Genomic DNA, 14,936 nt, shown 5'->3' on the forward strand with positions numbered 1-14,936 from the left:
CATCACTGAGACAGATTAGTGCTGGTCTGTTGAAGAAAACGTTTACTCACCGTTTGTTTTGAAGAGAGACTTTGTAGATTTTGCTAATCTCAGTGAAAGGTAGGGTTACCAGCTCTGGAAGGCAAAGGTGCCCAACTTCCATTTGCCTCGCAGCAAACTTCTGCATTTGTTTTTAAGCAATCTGGAAGTAATTTGAGGATGAAAATAACAAGTATTCTCATCAAAAAGTCTGTCTTAATGTTGCTTTTTGCTGCCATGTTTAGGAAATGTGTTCTTGATTTATCAAGATAGGTATTATGGTAGGTAAGAATGGGAATGGCACTGTATGAGGGAGACATTTTCTGCTTGTCGTTCTTAGAGTAGGATAAAAGGTGAGACTTTTCTGAGGCTATTGGAAATAAGTTTTCAGTACATTAAATGTTTTGACTTTTAACTAAAAGGTTGAGTTCTACAGTGCCACCATCTTTTAAAGATTAAATCCACATGGCACTATATGGAATACAATATCCATTGTTCATACTTCTTGAATGACTTGGAATCATGTGTTAACATGATGAAACCAGATGCGATGTTCAAACACTAAACTCCATTCAGTGCTAGCCAGATGTCTTTCCTGGAGGATGGGGGAGGGATCCTCCAAATAGCAATTTTGGAAAAGATATTAACTGTCAAATTTTGAGCAATTGATTCAAGTGATAAATATGCTCTATTGGTTATTCAGTAAATGCATATCTGCTTTTAGGTGAGCTTGATCTGATCTCATTTTAACTCCTGGCTTCAGCTGTGGATGCATCATCTGATCCAAAATGTAGGTTGGTTGTTTTTTTTTTTTTCCCCAACTTAAACAAGTAAGTAAAAGTAAAATGAACTGGGCAAATACACTGAGAGATACAGGGTTTGCTTTTGTGGCTCAACTAGCATCTTACAAAGGAAAAAAATGGAAAAAGAGGGCAGTAGAGGTCAAAGTAGGTAAGTCAAAAGCAAGCTGCAGAATATAGCAGTAAATTTTCAAAAAAAGTTTGCCAAGTGGCTACCAGTCACTCAGAAAGGTTGTATCTCTAAATTAGATTACAAATATTTCTGTAATGAGCCAGCTATATGCATAACGATGTTTGTAGAAAATGCATGGCTACCTCCTTGTGTCTTAAAAAACAAAACAAAAGAAAAACTCTTCAGTTATGCTACCTTTGACCCTTACACAAATTCCACTACAGTGGGCTTGCAGCAGTGTGGAGAGACTGTAAATATGTTTAGACAGCTGGTACAGTCTGAGACCTTCTTAAGGAAATGGAAAACAATAGAGAAGGTCTTCATTCAGAAATATTCTCATATACTGTAGAATGCCCAATATCTTTCAATGCAGCATGCCTTTTTCAGTGAATCTTATTGCTTGTCACGAAATAAAGTATGAGTGTTCAAACAAAACAATTAAGAAGTAGGTCTCCCCCACATTTCTCTTTCATGCTATGCTAACCTCACTTATTTTATGTTCGTGCAGTAGAAGAAATGCCAGCCAAGCTAAGTTTCTAAATTTAAAAATACTGGATGACAAATCTTTGGCAAGGAGGGATGCACAATTCTAGTCTTCGTTATGCTTGCCACCTCCTGTTGTAGAGAGCTAAGGAAAAAAGGAGCAGGAAGCTAATTAAGATCTTGTAGCCAAAGGCCACAACTCCCTCTCCCATAAAAGTCTCAAATTTTCTTGACTGTGCTCTCCCTTTGCAATGTCCAAAACATGCAGTGAATCCTGAGGGCATCCAGCAGGAAATCATTGCTGTCTGTTCTGTGTAAATCCCAAAGAAGGGAAGAAAAGGATGGGACGCAGGCACTGCAGAGTGCCTTACCCAGCAGAGGGGCATTGGAGGAGAACAGAGTAGAGGGCTAGGTCTTAATGCAACACAAAGTTTGTGAATTCAGCCAAGTCTCTCTGATGATTTCAGTGGCCTTGATGTTCTCATAATCTGTGTGCAAGGCATGAGTCTCCTTCCACCAGGGATCTTCATATGTGTTGGAAACACACGATGGAGTCCTAACCCATCGAAGCTTGCTGGGACGATGCCAAATATGATCCCCTGTGCTAGTTGCTACAGAATGACCTGCATGGGTACAGGTGTGTTTCCATCTCCCTTGCGCAACCAACTCACGGTTACGCAAGAAATATATTTGAGAACTTGATGCACATTCAGTGTTAGTCGCTATTTCCTTTGACCTATTTCTTTCCTAAAGTTCAGGATTTTTTGTATTGTACTAACCTAAACCAGTCTTTCAGCAAAAATCTTGTTAATTCGTCTTTGAAAAGGATAGGAACTTTATCAGGTTTTTAAGTAACTCAGGTTCCCCCATTAATGTGACCAATAGATTTTAATTTTTTTTTTCATGGAAAGATCTTAATTAAGTTACCCAAATTTTGCCCCTGAGTCTGAAATTCAACTAGACTACTGATGGTGATAGAATAGTCAAGATGAATGACTCTCTAGATGAAGTTACATAAACTTTATTACCTGAATATCTGTAAAAAAACTGGCAGAGGATATTGGTTAGAGGAGTCTTTTTTTTTTTTTTTTAGAATTGAAATGTGGATTTAACCATAAAATGAACCAGTAAAATTTAATAATAATAAACAAATAGAACTAAAAATTAAAATACATGAGTCACCAATGAGATGAGGAAAGAGGAAGCTTGGATTTAGCAACAAAATGTCAGATGAATAGCACAGATTGAAGTAATGATGTCCCATATTTTGACTTACTGAAATTTCATGAGACAATGCTTGCTGTACCATACTATTTTGTTTGTCTCTAATTTGCAAGTAGGAAAATTATGAAAGAGAGACTAAGCAGATTGCAAGATAATAATTTATTTGAGGTTTCCACTAATAATTATAATGTAGATTTGAAGTCCTAATCTTTCTTGTGTCAATTTAATAAAAATATTTATGTATGTTTGAAATGAACTGCCTGACAAAAAGGCACTATTTTATGTGCACTTACGCTTTTAAGTAAAATAAAAAAAATTTCATCGTACCTAGAGTAACTTTTCATATTTATGTTAACCAGTTCCGATTTTTACATCTTAGACACTCTTTGGAGAGCAATACAGCGATTCAGCACCGAGTTCTTTAAAGAAGCAGATGGGTAGAAGAGATGGGTAAGAAGCAGCTCGGCAACAAATGGATTTCACAAGGGGAATCTGTCTTTAGTTTTAGAATTTTGGGAACTGATGCTCTGGAGCACACCTGAGCTCTGATTCTGATGGTGCACAGGATCTGGAAGGAAAGATTTCTTCTCTTCCATGTCTGTGATGTATTAGGAAGTCATTTACTGGAGGAAAACTGTTTTTTTAAGTGTTATGTAAGACCTAAGTATTATATAAGAATTACAGAAGGAGACACCTGGGGTTTGGGGTTTTTTTGTTATGGCTTGTTTCAGCTGACATGGAAAAGAGCTTTAAAACCAAGCACAAATCAGAGATGGTTTGCTTTTATTTCCTTTCTTCAGGTAAAATGTGTAGTGAAGGCATTAGGACTGATTGTAAGTTAGAGGATAATGGAAATACGTATTCACAGAAAAAGCAGGTTCAATACACAATTTCCTGTATTTTAGGTGCACTTATTGCATGTAGAAGGGACTGATAATTCATAACGGTAAATGAATGAAGACACAAAAATAATGTTCTACTTCTACCATGCTATTTTTTTGTGCGGACTTTGGTATGGTGTGTAACAATTGTAACAATTCAGTTTAGATTTTACAGAGAACAAGCTTTATATGAGTCTTCTCTGAAAGACGTAATTTTGATGGTGCAAAATAGCAGATGACTTAACGACTTTATCTTTTTGGTTATCTGTTTTTTTCTCTACTTAAATTAGAAAGTTGAATTATTTCAGTTTTATTCAATTTTATACTTGCAAATCATTGTCAAATCACTCATTTACAAACATGACAAAAACTTCATATCAGACTGCAGTCATGGAAAAGATTCATAGTAGCCACCCTAGAGCAAGATATACGAAACCACTTTTTCCAGACAAAGGATTCTGAAGTTCTGTAAGTGGAAGTACCCAAATGGCTGCTTCCACTCATACACAGCAACCTCAAAAGTGATGATCTGGATGAGATAGTAGGAGAAAACAGCGTGGAAAAAATTATTTAATTTTGTTTATTTCAAGTCCAACTCTTCAGTGCTATGTGTTTCCTTCACAGAAACAATGTCTGTTTTCAGTCTACAGAAGCAGTTGAATTCTCAGCTGTGCGAAAAATACAATTATGACAAGTACACTTGACCTTCAGTGAAATTAAGGAGAGTACCACCTGCACTAAATATGTCTTGTAAACAGTGTCAGGAGCAAAGGGATACAGTCTGGCTAGAAATCAATTCCAGTTGCATAGCTTACTACAATAATAACATTTCAGGTTGCTTTAAAGTTTTGACTTCTAATTGTACCCTTCTCTTAAACAAGGAGCGTTGATGAGTTGTTAGCAGCTGCACTGTGAACAGGAGCACTGTTTGTGCTGAGACAAAGCTGCCCAGCTCTAGAAATAGTCTGTCGTGCAATAAACAGCTTTTCATATTTTTTTTCTTGATTCTCCTGTAGTCCAAACATTACAAATGAAATCAAAGAACATAACAAAAGTGTTTCAGGACACTTCCCAGAATTTTTTGATCCCTTGACCTGTGCCTGCTCCTGGAATAAACCAAACACTCTAAAACTATCTAGATAACAAAGATGGCCTAAATTAATTTATATAGTGCTGTCATAGGGAAACCTCAAAATATTCTTTTAGAAAGATGCAGTATAGTGCAGGCTGCTTGTCATATCTGGAAGACAATCCAGTAAAATAAATGCTTTATTCCAGATCGAAACACATCTCTGTCAGGGAAATTCCCTAAACGTAAACCCTCATCAGACCTCTTTTTATGCAAGTCTCACCTTGAAGTAATGCTGTAGGTAGAAGAGGTGTTATCCTGGGTTATTTTGGCTAGGCAGTTCTGACTAGTAAGGTTCTCCATAAAGACTACCTGCTGCTATTCACCTCTTCTAAACCAATCCTTTTTCTCTTTTCTTTTCCTTCAGCATAATGAATGTTTTGCAGCATAGCTCAGAGAGGAAGGAATGTGGGGGAAGTCAGTTAGTTATTTGAAGCTTTTAAATGTCTAAATCATAATTTCTAAAATTTTTTTAGGCATAGTTAGCTGCTATAGATCACAAAGTGCAGGAAACGTGTATTGGACAGTCTTGTATTTCCAGTAAGCTTTATACTGCAGTGGTACAGAGAGCATTTTAGTACATGGTATCATACGGTGGAAAAGTTATGGATCTTAAATGCCGGATCCACATCTGAAGAAGCCGTCAGTCCTGCAGCACAATATAAATGGGGAAAATGGGTTCCTTGCCCACAGGGGCAGGAAATGCCCACGGTAGGCTTTTCAGAAACAGCACGAAATCTGTAATGGTCTCGAAGATGATGGTACCCAGCTTATCCTTTCTTCCCAGCGAAGTCAAATTGCAAGCCCTCAAAAACCTTAGCAACCATCTACTAAATATAAGGCATAGATGAATAAACATTACATGTACGTGTGCCGTCTTTTATATTATCAGCGTCACTGACAACTGTAGTATTTATAGCATCTCATATTCAATATACATTTTACTACACTCCTTATTTTTGTAAATTAAAATTGAAAATATACAGATCCTATGTAGTTTAGCTCTTTTTATTATTACTCTGCAAAACTTGTGTTTTCTTTAAAATTTATATCAATCCCAATATAATTAATAACTGTACAAGAAATGTCTTTATTTCTGAGGAAAATCAGTCGAAGTGCCTTGGCTGTTTTGTAGCAATGGGTTCTGGTTTTGTCTCCCATTTCCATAGCAAAGTGAATTAATTTAAGAGAGATCAATAACGTTGCCGGCATACGTTGCATACTCCAGCTATAATTCACAGTGCTGGGGAGTATGTGACATGAGTTTAAACTTTATCTTGTTGTACAGAATTATGCAAATGGCATACCCTTACAAAAGAAGTTTTTGTTTTTATTAATTTAATTCAGTAATAACTAGTAAGGGAAAACGCATAAAACAAATCATTGTGTGCACTTAGGAAAAAAAAAATAAATGTGCTAAGCCTTGATACTGGGTGCGTGTAATGGATGTTGTTGTGTAAAACGCTCTGTGCACTTTGCAGCGTGTGAAACCTGCACAAACTTTCCAATAACGCTAAAGCACTTGCAAAATGTTGCACCTGGAGTAGGGAGGAGTGAAGAGGGCAAAGGTCAGCATTAGGCATTAAGACACTGACTAAACAGACTTTACACTCGGTGAAAAGTCCAGACAACCCCTGCAGTGTCATCTTACAACTCTGGTTTTCTTCTTTTCAGGACATAGTAATCCATAAATACACTCAAGTCACCAGCAGCTTAGCTCTTCCCCCCCCGCCCCCCCCGGCTTCTCCCCCTTTTTAACTCTCCTTTCATTTTTAATTCTTACATAAAGATCTGAAATTTTAACCCTTTCTATGTCTTTTAATCAACCTTGGGAACTGCTTTTCTTCATGATTGTCATGCACTAGACTTCTCATCTTTTTAAATCCTCTTTTTTTGCAAGTTATTCTCTTAGAAAAGTGGTTTCAAATGAACTAAAAAATAATTCTTGAAAACAGTAGCACAAACTCAGTGGATGGATAAGACATTCTGGGAAATTATCAGATTCCTATTTCTAAAAAAAAGCAGTTATCAAACCCTGTAAGCAAATGCATCCTTTTTTTCTGAAGCGTCTTAAGCAGAGACTTTATGTAAAATATTTCATGGGATGGTAGTATAAAATTTGTTTTTACAACTTCTTCCAAGCTTATTTGTTTGGCTAGATGAAACCAATTTGAACGGGGATGCTGCAAGAAAATAATCATCTTGTTTGCCATTGTTGGTTTTTTTCTTTTGTTTTGTTTTTTTTTTAATCAAACAAACAAACCCTCATCATTTTTTTTTCTCTAAACTGGAAAAATGTAGAGGTAAAACACAAAGAGGTGTTTGTACTTTTATCATACAAATAAGTCTTTCAGTTTTGCATCTATTACGCTTCCTAGCCGAAATCATGAGACCAAACTGATTTTAATCATTTTATCTGATCCCATTATCCACATCCCATGGCTTAAGAGACTGGATAGACTCCTAATATAGTCTGGAGCTTGGACAGTAAAAATAGGCTGGTGAAATACAGCCCATCACTTGCGTGTAACTGTGTACATTTTGCTGACTTCCTCTCCCCGTTCTGAGCACTGCACAAGGCTGTACTTCCACGCAGGACACTTCCCTCTCCCCTGCTTCTCACTCCCCCAACCCTTCTGCAAACCCTCTGAGATGACCAGCAGATCTGCCACATTGCCCTTTTCTTAATTAATTTTTACAACTCTTGAACAGCACTGACAAAAGATCGTTGAAAGTCTGAGTATTTCTTTCATCCTGTGCATGAATATTGATTAATAGAAATATTCAGTGGAGAATGATGTTTTCCTTTTGCCCGGAGATCCCTCATATTTGCTCATGAAGGGAAAATGAAGTTTTCAGTTCCGTGTGTGCAACACCGTCATTTCAGTTAGTCACAAAATGGCGGCCTGGAAAAAATCTTCGGTGAAATTTCATGATCATCTTCAGGCCCGCTGATTTCTGTGCCTGTGCAGTGATTTTTAGAGTTGCTGCCCAAGGGTTTCTCGGTCTGTTCGATGATTGGGGATCAAGGAATTGTCAATAGAAACAGAAAGGTGAAACCAGGAGCACAATTTAATGACTGCCAGCGAAGTGGGCAGAACGCAGCAAAGGCATGTAGTTCCCATGGCAAAGGGTTCTGTAGAAATTAAAGAACTGTTTCAGCACCATGCTTCAAGCTTGTGCCAAACTTTGAGCATGGAAGTGGTTCACTAGATCGTCTTCAGGCTTTCGAAGTAAGAATATGCTCAATGTCACTACAAGATCAGATCCTTGGTGCAGAAATACTGGAGGCGGTAAGTGTCGAGGGCTGAGGTTTGATACTCCTGGTCACTCAGTCAGCATTTTAGCCTGCAGGCAGTCTCACTGGTACCATGGCACAGTCTGTTAAATAAGCCATTACTCTGCAGGACTCAGCATTTTAGAGTTAGGCCTTGCATGACCGCACTATATGTTGAATACAGAGCACCATTACAGATGGAGTAGTATCTTCCCTTTATCCTACATTCTGATGTTTTGTTGCATGTTAGCAAAAAATGTGAATGTTCAAGTACGTGGAAAATCTTAAGGAAATTAAGTTAGAACTGAGTTACATGAACCTCTTGAGAAACGGGCTTTGTATCTTGTCTAGTTATAGAAATACCATACCAAAAATGACCCAATTTAATAACAACAACAACAACAAACACTATTGTTCTGTCTGGAATTTTATATTCTTTTCAAGCATCTGAGGTGTCTCCAGTACCCTTTGCTGTGGTATCTCAATGCCGACCTCACAATAATAATCACGTATTCAAACTTGAATTCTACTAATATGACGTAAATGAGAAGCCAGGCAGTTAAATGATTTGCCCAAGGCTACAAAGCATCTTACTGGAGAGCTGAAACCAGACCTTTTACCACGTCTGCCTGGCCAGTCCCAAAGTCTGTGCTTTGTTTTCTGTTCTCAGGCATGTTTCTTCACGCACATGTTACTTGGACTGCATGCTTGACATATAGCAAAGGCCATGCTGCCCGCTGCATTTTCTCCTGGATCATTTTTCACCTTACATTTTAAAAGTGATTGGGGTTTTAATGAAGACCTGATTCAACTGAAGAAAAGGAGGATATGTTATTGAAACCATTTTCATAATTATTTTTCAGAAATTATTTTCCAGAGCCGTTTGGTTGTTTCTTGATTCAAGCTTATAGTGATAATCCTAAACCATCAACCATTCAAGCGTAAGGTTAAACTAAACCGTGAATAGTAGGGGGAATTTGTACAAAATAGTACAGGAATAATAAATCTGTCGCTAATTTTTTTTTCTTGTGTAAAAAATGAACCAAACAAAAAAACCCCAACACTGAAAGAAACACAAACTTATTCTGTATAGTTTTCAATTGGTCTTTTCCCCCTCCTTTTCTTCTGAAGGATTCATTTTACCCACTTACCTTACCCATTGCTTATGTAAACGTATGGGTAGGACCTCGTGCATTTTTTGCATAATCTACTTGCTAAGTCTCAATAAATACTGTTATATTACTCCACAGATATCTCACTAAATCAAAATAGGTAAGACTGTAATGATGTCATCTGTGTGCATATTTCTGTAGATAATGTTTATGTGTGATATATACAGTATTTACAATCTGTACTTTGCATGTGGATCACACAGACACAAGTGAGACTGTGATCATCAACCCACATAGCGTGGGTGGGTACGTGTGTGTAAAATCTATGCAGGCAAATTAATAGCGATTGAAGATTACAGATGTTTGCAGGGTGAGCACTTTGGACAATGGAAAATTTTATTTTTCTGACATTTTAATTTTTTTTTTAATTTGAGAAGTATCATATTCTTCACATTTTCTGACTTCATTAGAAAAGGAAAGCAGAGCAGTTCATGATTTAATTCACCCACACCTTTCCTTTTTTTTTTTTTTGTTCACTCTCTGCTCAAGGGTTTTTATTTCTTTTTCTTAAATATTTGGCAATGAAATGATGCTGAGTACCTGTTTGTCTGGTGTGTGATAGACATATGCATTCCTTGTTGCATGCATTTGTAAAGGAGGAACTTGCAATGATTTTTGCCTGAACGCGACTAGATTTGCTGCTGTACAAATAATATAAATTAAATATTCTTAATTATTTTAGCTCATGCTAGAAAAGATTCAGGACAAAGGGGAGATTGATGCAGTGTGCCTTACAATGGCCCTACTGATTTCTCTACTGGCCCTTCCTCTGCACATGGTCAATTAGAATTGAAAATCCTGTGCTGATTTCATTCGCTGGAATTTTTAAGCAGGTCAGGAAGAAAGATGTTATTGAAAGGAAAAGTCTCATCTAAATAAGAAAAGAACACGTGGCCATCTGGTCTAACTGTACCATGCCGAAAGTCATTTTGGCTCAGCCGTAGTTTGGTCTTTGCAACAGTTTGCCAAAATATCAAACAGAAATCTGTTTACATTGAAACACTCTGTGCTTTTTATCTATAAAAATGCAATGTGCAGTTCTCTTCCTATCTGTAATGCATGAGCTCATTTGACCCCATTACCTTACTGAGAGTGCCTATGTTTCTGATAGGCTCTCAAATTACTTCTGCTCTGTAAAGGTATATGCAAAACAACCAATTTTTTTAAAGTTTTGGAAGTAATCCTGAGCGCTTTATTCTTATGACTAAAATTTGTGCTTCTGCTTGAACTAGGAAAGAGTCAAACAAACAGATGCATCAGAGGAAGCATGGGGGGAAGAGGGGAGAGGAGAGTTTAAAAAAAGAAATTAGAACTTGATGTTTGTGGTAGTAGTACCGTGGAGTTTGCACAACTAATTGGAGGCCATAGGCTAAGAGATGAGCTGTAATAGACATCAAATTTTTAAGGAGTGGAGTCATAAATATGCATGAGCTTCCATGATTGCTTTGTTTCAACATCAACTATTTAAAGTTCAAAGAAGTCAGCAAAAAACCACAGGTCAGAATTTTTCACATTTAAGTAAATAAAGTCTTTGCAAAGAAAGCTAAAGCACATAGCTCCAAACCTCAGGTGCCTGGACAACAGCAGCTGGCGGGTAATGCCATATTTGCAAAAACGCTGGGCATTTGTATCTCCGACCTGCTTTCGTCAGAACTGCTCAACACTCAGCATTTACAAAAACCACGAGACCTTACTGGGAGAAGGGGAGAGCGTGGAACTAAACATGGAGGCAAGGGCCCTGGATTCATAGGCTCAGGTTTAATGCTTAACTCCTATGAGATTAGTCATTACTTCTGCATTAACAAACAATATAAAAATTGCCAGTTGAAATATCCCTTCTAATACAAGGTAGTGTGCAAATCACTTCTGAAGTTTAGAGGAATTGATTTCCGTAGGATTTCAGTCTTTAGGAAATGGATAAAAATATGATTGCTTATTGTCATTACTTTAAGAAAATAAAAGTCAGTTCTTCAAAATGTAGCTGCAGGCGTTATTTTGAAACACATTTGGGAAATATAAATGACAAATCTTATTTTTCAAGCATAATATTCCAGGAAAAGCAGAAAGGAAATTAGCGCTTAGTACTAGTGAACTTGCATATATACATATACATGTAATTTGCAAGTATATACGTCTCATACACGAACATTGCGTTGAGTTAGCTTGTCTATTTCATATCAGGGATATAAAATGTTCCTTCAGAAAAGTATTAAATCCCTTGTTTAAAAAAAATAATACAGGAATACAGATTTGACTGCAGCTCTCAATTCCTTAATTTCTCTCTTTTCTAGAATTTTACCTTGCCTGTGGATATTATTGCCATTTTGTGCAACCTTTTGTTTGTACGTCTCTGCTGCTATTTGGAAAGGAAGTTTTTTTTAAGACTAAATTTATGGGATACCTATGCTACATTCCCTTTTTAATAGTGTTTATTAGCAATATTAAAGAAAAAAAGCTAAAAAAAATCCTATCTTTCTATTAAGATACCTGTTAGTGTGACTAAAATATAGTTTAAGCCTTTTCAGGGAGCAAATTAAAAGCAGTGTACATGTGGATATTTGCATGTGCATATAAAATCGTATTTTCTTTTAAGTCTTTTTCACACAAAGTCCATATTGACAAGGAAAAATTAATCACCATTTGCATCATAGCATAATTTGTACCAGAAGACAATGCGATTCCAAAAACTTTTAGAAAATAGGCCTGTGCAACATACATTTAAAAAATTAAATAGAATAAACGCTTTGAATCTCCCTTTTTCCCTGGATGCCTCTGCTAACCCCACCCATAGCCACACCAAACGGAGAGCAACTATTTTGGGGAGTACTGCATTCCCAAGACCAACTTTCTGGCACGATGACGCTGGGCCAGTCGGTGTCTCTCTGGGCTGTGGCAACAGGAAGGCCGGGGGTGGCAAGGCCAGCAAACTCAAATAGTCCCCCACCACGCTCCCCTTCTGCCGTTTGAAGACAACCTACTTGCAAAGCATTTCGCTACTGCCTTCTTTAAAACTGCCACAAAACTGTCTAGGAGATCTCGCTAATCTCTCTGAACCCAAATATCTTCAAGTATTACAGTTTGACCGCCTTTCAGATGTAGGTCTCCATGCACTAGTTATTTGCCTTTATGTAGTATAACGTATATGTATACAAAGTCTTTCCGTAGTATTTCAGAGCTACACGGCAATTATGTAAGTGATGCATGAACTTAACATAAAATACTGCATTGACTGTAAAGCTAGAGTATAAACCGCTCTAAAATGGGAAACAGTGGATGCCCCTGGTTTCAGTGTTGGAAAGTGTGCGCACATATGGGCATGTTTTGTACAACAACACGCCTATATGTTTACAAAGTTTCTTATTTTGTATTTTTTTTGCAAATCACGATGAAGTTGAAACCGAGCCTGGCCGACATAAGGAGGAAAGGCTTGTGTTTGGCTTTAATCTTTCTTGCAGCACGGTTCAGACTTCTGTCTGATCTGCACATAGCAGAGCAAGGGGTTCGCCGTGCGTTGCGTGCAGGCTCCTTGATTGTGGAGGGGAAAAAAAAAAAGAAAAAAAAAAAGAAGAAAAAAAAAAAAATCTGGCTGGAATCCAGACAGGCGAGCGCAGCGCTCTGTTGATCATTATGTCTAGCCTTCAGGTGTCTCAGCTCACAGTGGGCGGCGGTTGGGGGAGGGGGAGATAACAGGAGGGCAGACAAAGAATAAAAGGGTGTATTTAAAAAAAAAAAAAAATCATACGTAAAATAGAAATCACATCAAATCCTTTTTTTAAAAAATGCTTCTTTTAACGTTCCTTTCCCCGCAGTGGGAGCAAGCAAACATCTGTCCAGGAAGATTTATTTAAGCCATAATTAGTAGCGTCTGGAGTCTTTCAACAATTTCTCCTTATTGCACTTAATTTTTTTTAAAAAGAAGTCTGCTCATCTTTCACTTAGAAACTGTTTTCACTTCATGCTTTATTAGAGATCCAGCCCAGCCAGGACCGAGTCAGATTTCTATTGTCTTTGCTTCTTCCCTTCTGATCGTAGTTTTCAGTATCTAACTTTTGGTAGGGGAGGGCAGTGGGAAGGCGGGGGCCAGGGGCAGATCTTATTAAACGTCTTATGAACACGTAGGGGGAAAAAAAAGAACAAAAATACAAATCAGTGCTTCTTCTTATAGTTATCCATTTGGGTTCAATTTCTTTTCCGGAGAAGAAGAAAAAAAAAGCTCTGCTTTGTCTGTTGCTTCTGTTTGAGAACTCTCATAAATCTTGCCCAGAAAGCAACTTGGGCTTAAGGAGATCTGGCCAGCAAAGCTCTGGGAAGCAATTGCAATGGCTCTTGCTATGGATATTCTCTTCTTTCTGCCCCCTTGGTCCCCGCTGCCCCCTCCACCCCGACCTTCTGACGTTACACTGCGAAGCGCCCCACACCCTTTCCCACCCCACCAGGAACCGGAGTGAATGCAAGCTGCAATCTAGAGGTAGTTAAAGTTGCTTATCAAAAAGCCTCCCCTCGTGCTGAGTGAGCCCAGATATTATTATACTAGTTGTGTTTTTTCAGTCCAGCCATAACCCGTTTCTAACACTCCCCCCGTTGGCTCGCCTCTCCCCCTCCCCCCGTGGAAGGGGTGGGATGGGAACCTTGCTCGACTTCATTGTTCCAAATGTAAGAGCTATTTGCCCCAAAGTGTCTTCGCTGTCTTTCATAGCTAATTATAATAACTGTCAGATGTCTGGAAAGTCTGGGCTGCCCTTGCTGGCGGAGTTAAAGTTTGCCTTTATTTTTTTTCCCCTTGGGGACAGATCAGGCCTGATTAGACACAGAGTACAAATAAAAGTGAACAACATACATGTGTAGGGCTTTTTGTCTTTGTTTTTCTTTATGAACAAAGCAGCACGCTGGCTATGTCAGGAAGCAGTGTGGCATGCAGTGTGCATGCAGGCGCTGCCCTGGAGGAGAACTCTTCCCCCCCCCCCTTTTTATTTTTTTTTCTTTTATTGAAGCATGCAAGAAATATTTCTGAATTTGAATAGCGCTTTAAATACTTGTTCATCTTATGAGAAAAAGTAACCATCGATTTAGTGCACGTAGCGTTTTTGACAATTTTAAGCGATTTGCTTTTCTGGGTGAAAACATAAATAAATAGACGGTGTACTCACAGTTTTGTTGTGCTGTGCAGGTCGCTGTCTCCTTCTGCAGAGACAAGGCGGGTAGGAGGATGTCAAGGGTGCAGAATCCCAGTTTAATTCAGGAGAAATGTACAAATGTGCTTCCTGAAGTCGCCTGGAAGTCAGCCACTTGTGCTCAGACATCCCATTGCTGCTCTGCACGCTATACTATCTGCAGTTCTGAATTGAACTAAATACTGCCCATGTGAAAGACAGGGGAAACACAGTCATGTGGGACACACAAATCCACTCTATTGGCTCCGAAGGAACAACTTCAGCATTCTTGCATTTCCACCATTGGTTAACAGTTCAAGCTGAAAGAGTCTAGGTCCTCCTAGTGAGTCCGTTTTCCCTTTATGTGTGGAAGAATGACTGTAGGATTTTACAGTGACAGGATTAGTTAAGAAAGGGACTGAAGTCATCCCTTTGACTGAAGCTGGTGGGTGGGGATTGGAAGCTGTGCTTTTCTCAAGTCGACGTTTTTCCTTTTTCTGCCTGCGTTCTGTGTGTCAGGAAACGCTTGCAGTTAACTTGGGCAGCACAGAGAAACTGAAGTGACTTTCTTCAGGTTCAGGGATCAGGATTTGACTTTTAGAGTTAACACAGTGTTACAGACCGTACAAT

The 14,936-nt window shown here is 38.3% G+C and overlaps 1 long non-coding RNA gene across 3 annotated transcripts in view; it reads right to left on the minus strand.

The window, feature by feature from the left end:
* LOC128913940 (uncharacterized) overlaps positions 1 to 14,652 on the minus strand; it is a 66,485-nt gene extending 51,833 nt beyond the window's left edge. For all 3 annotated transcript variants that reach the window (XR_008468129.1, XR_008468128.1, XR_008468127.1), the window contains exon 1: positions 14,304 to 14,652. This is a non-coding gene — a long non-coding RNA (uncharacterized LOC128913940). The remainder of the gene's footprint in view (positions 1 to 14,303) is intronic.
* Between the last annotated feature and the right edge of the window lie 284 nt (positions 14,653 to 14,936).

The sequence above is a fragment of the Rissa tridactyla genome, chromosome 8, assembly GCF_028500815.1.
Source record: "Rissa tridactyla isolate bRisTri1 chromosome 8, bRisTri1.patW.cur.20221130, whole genome shotgun sequence".
NCBI lineage: Eukaryota > Metazoa > Chordata > Aves > Charadriiformes > Laridae > Rissa > Rissa tridactyla.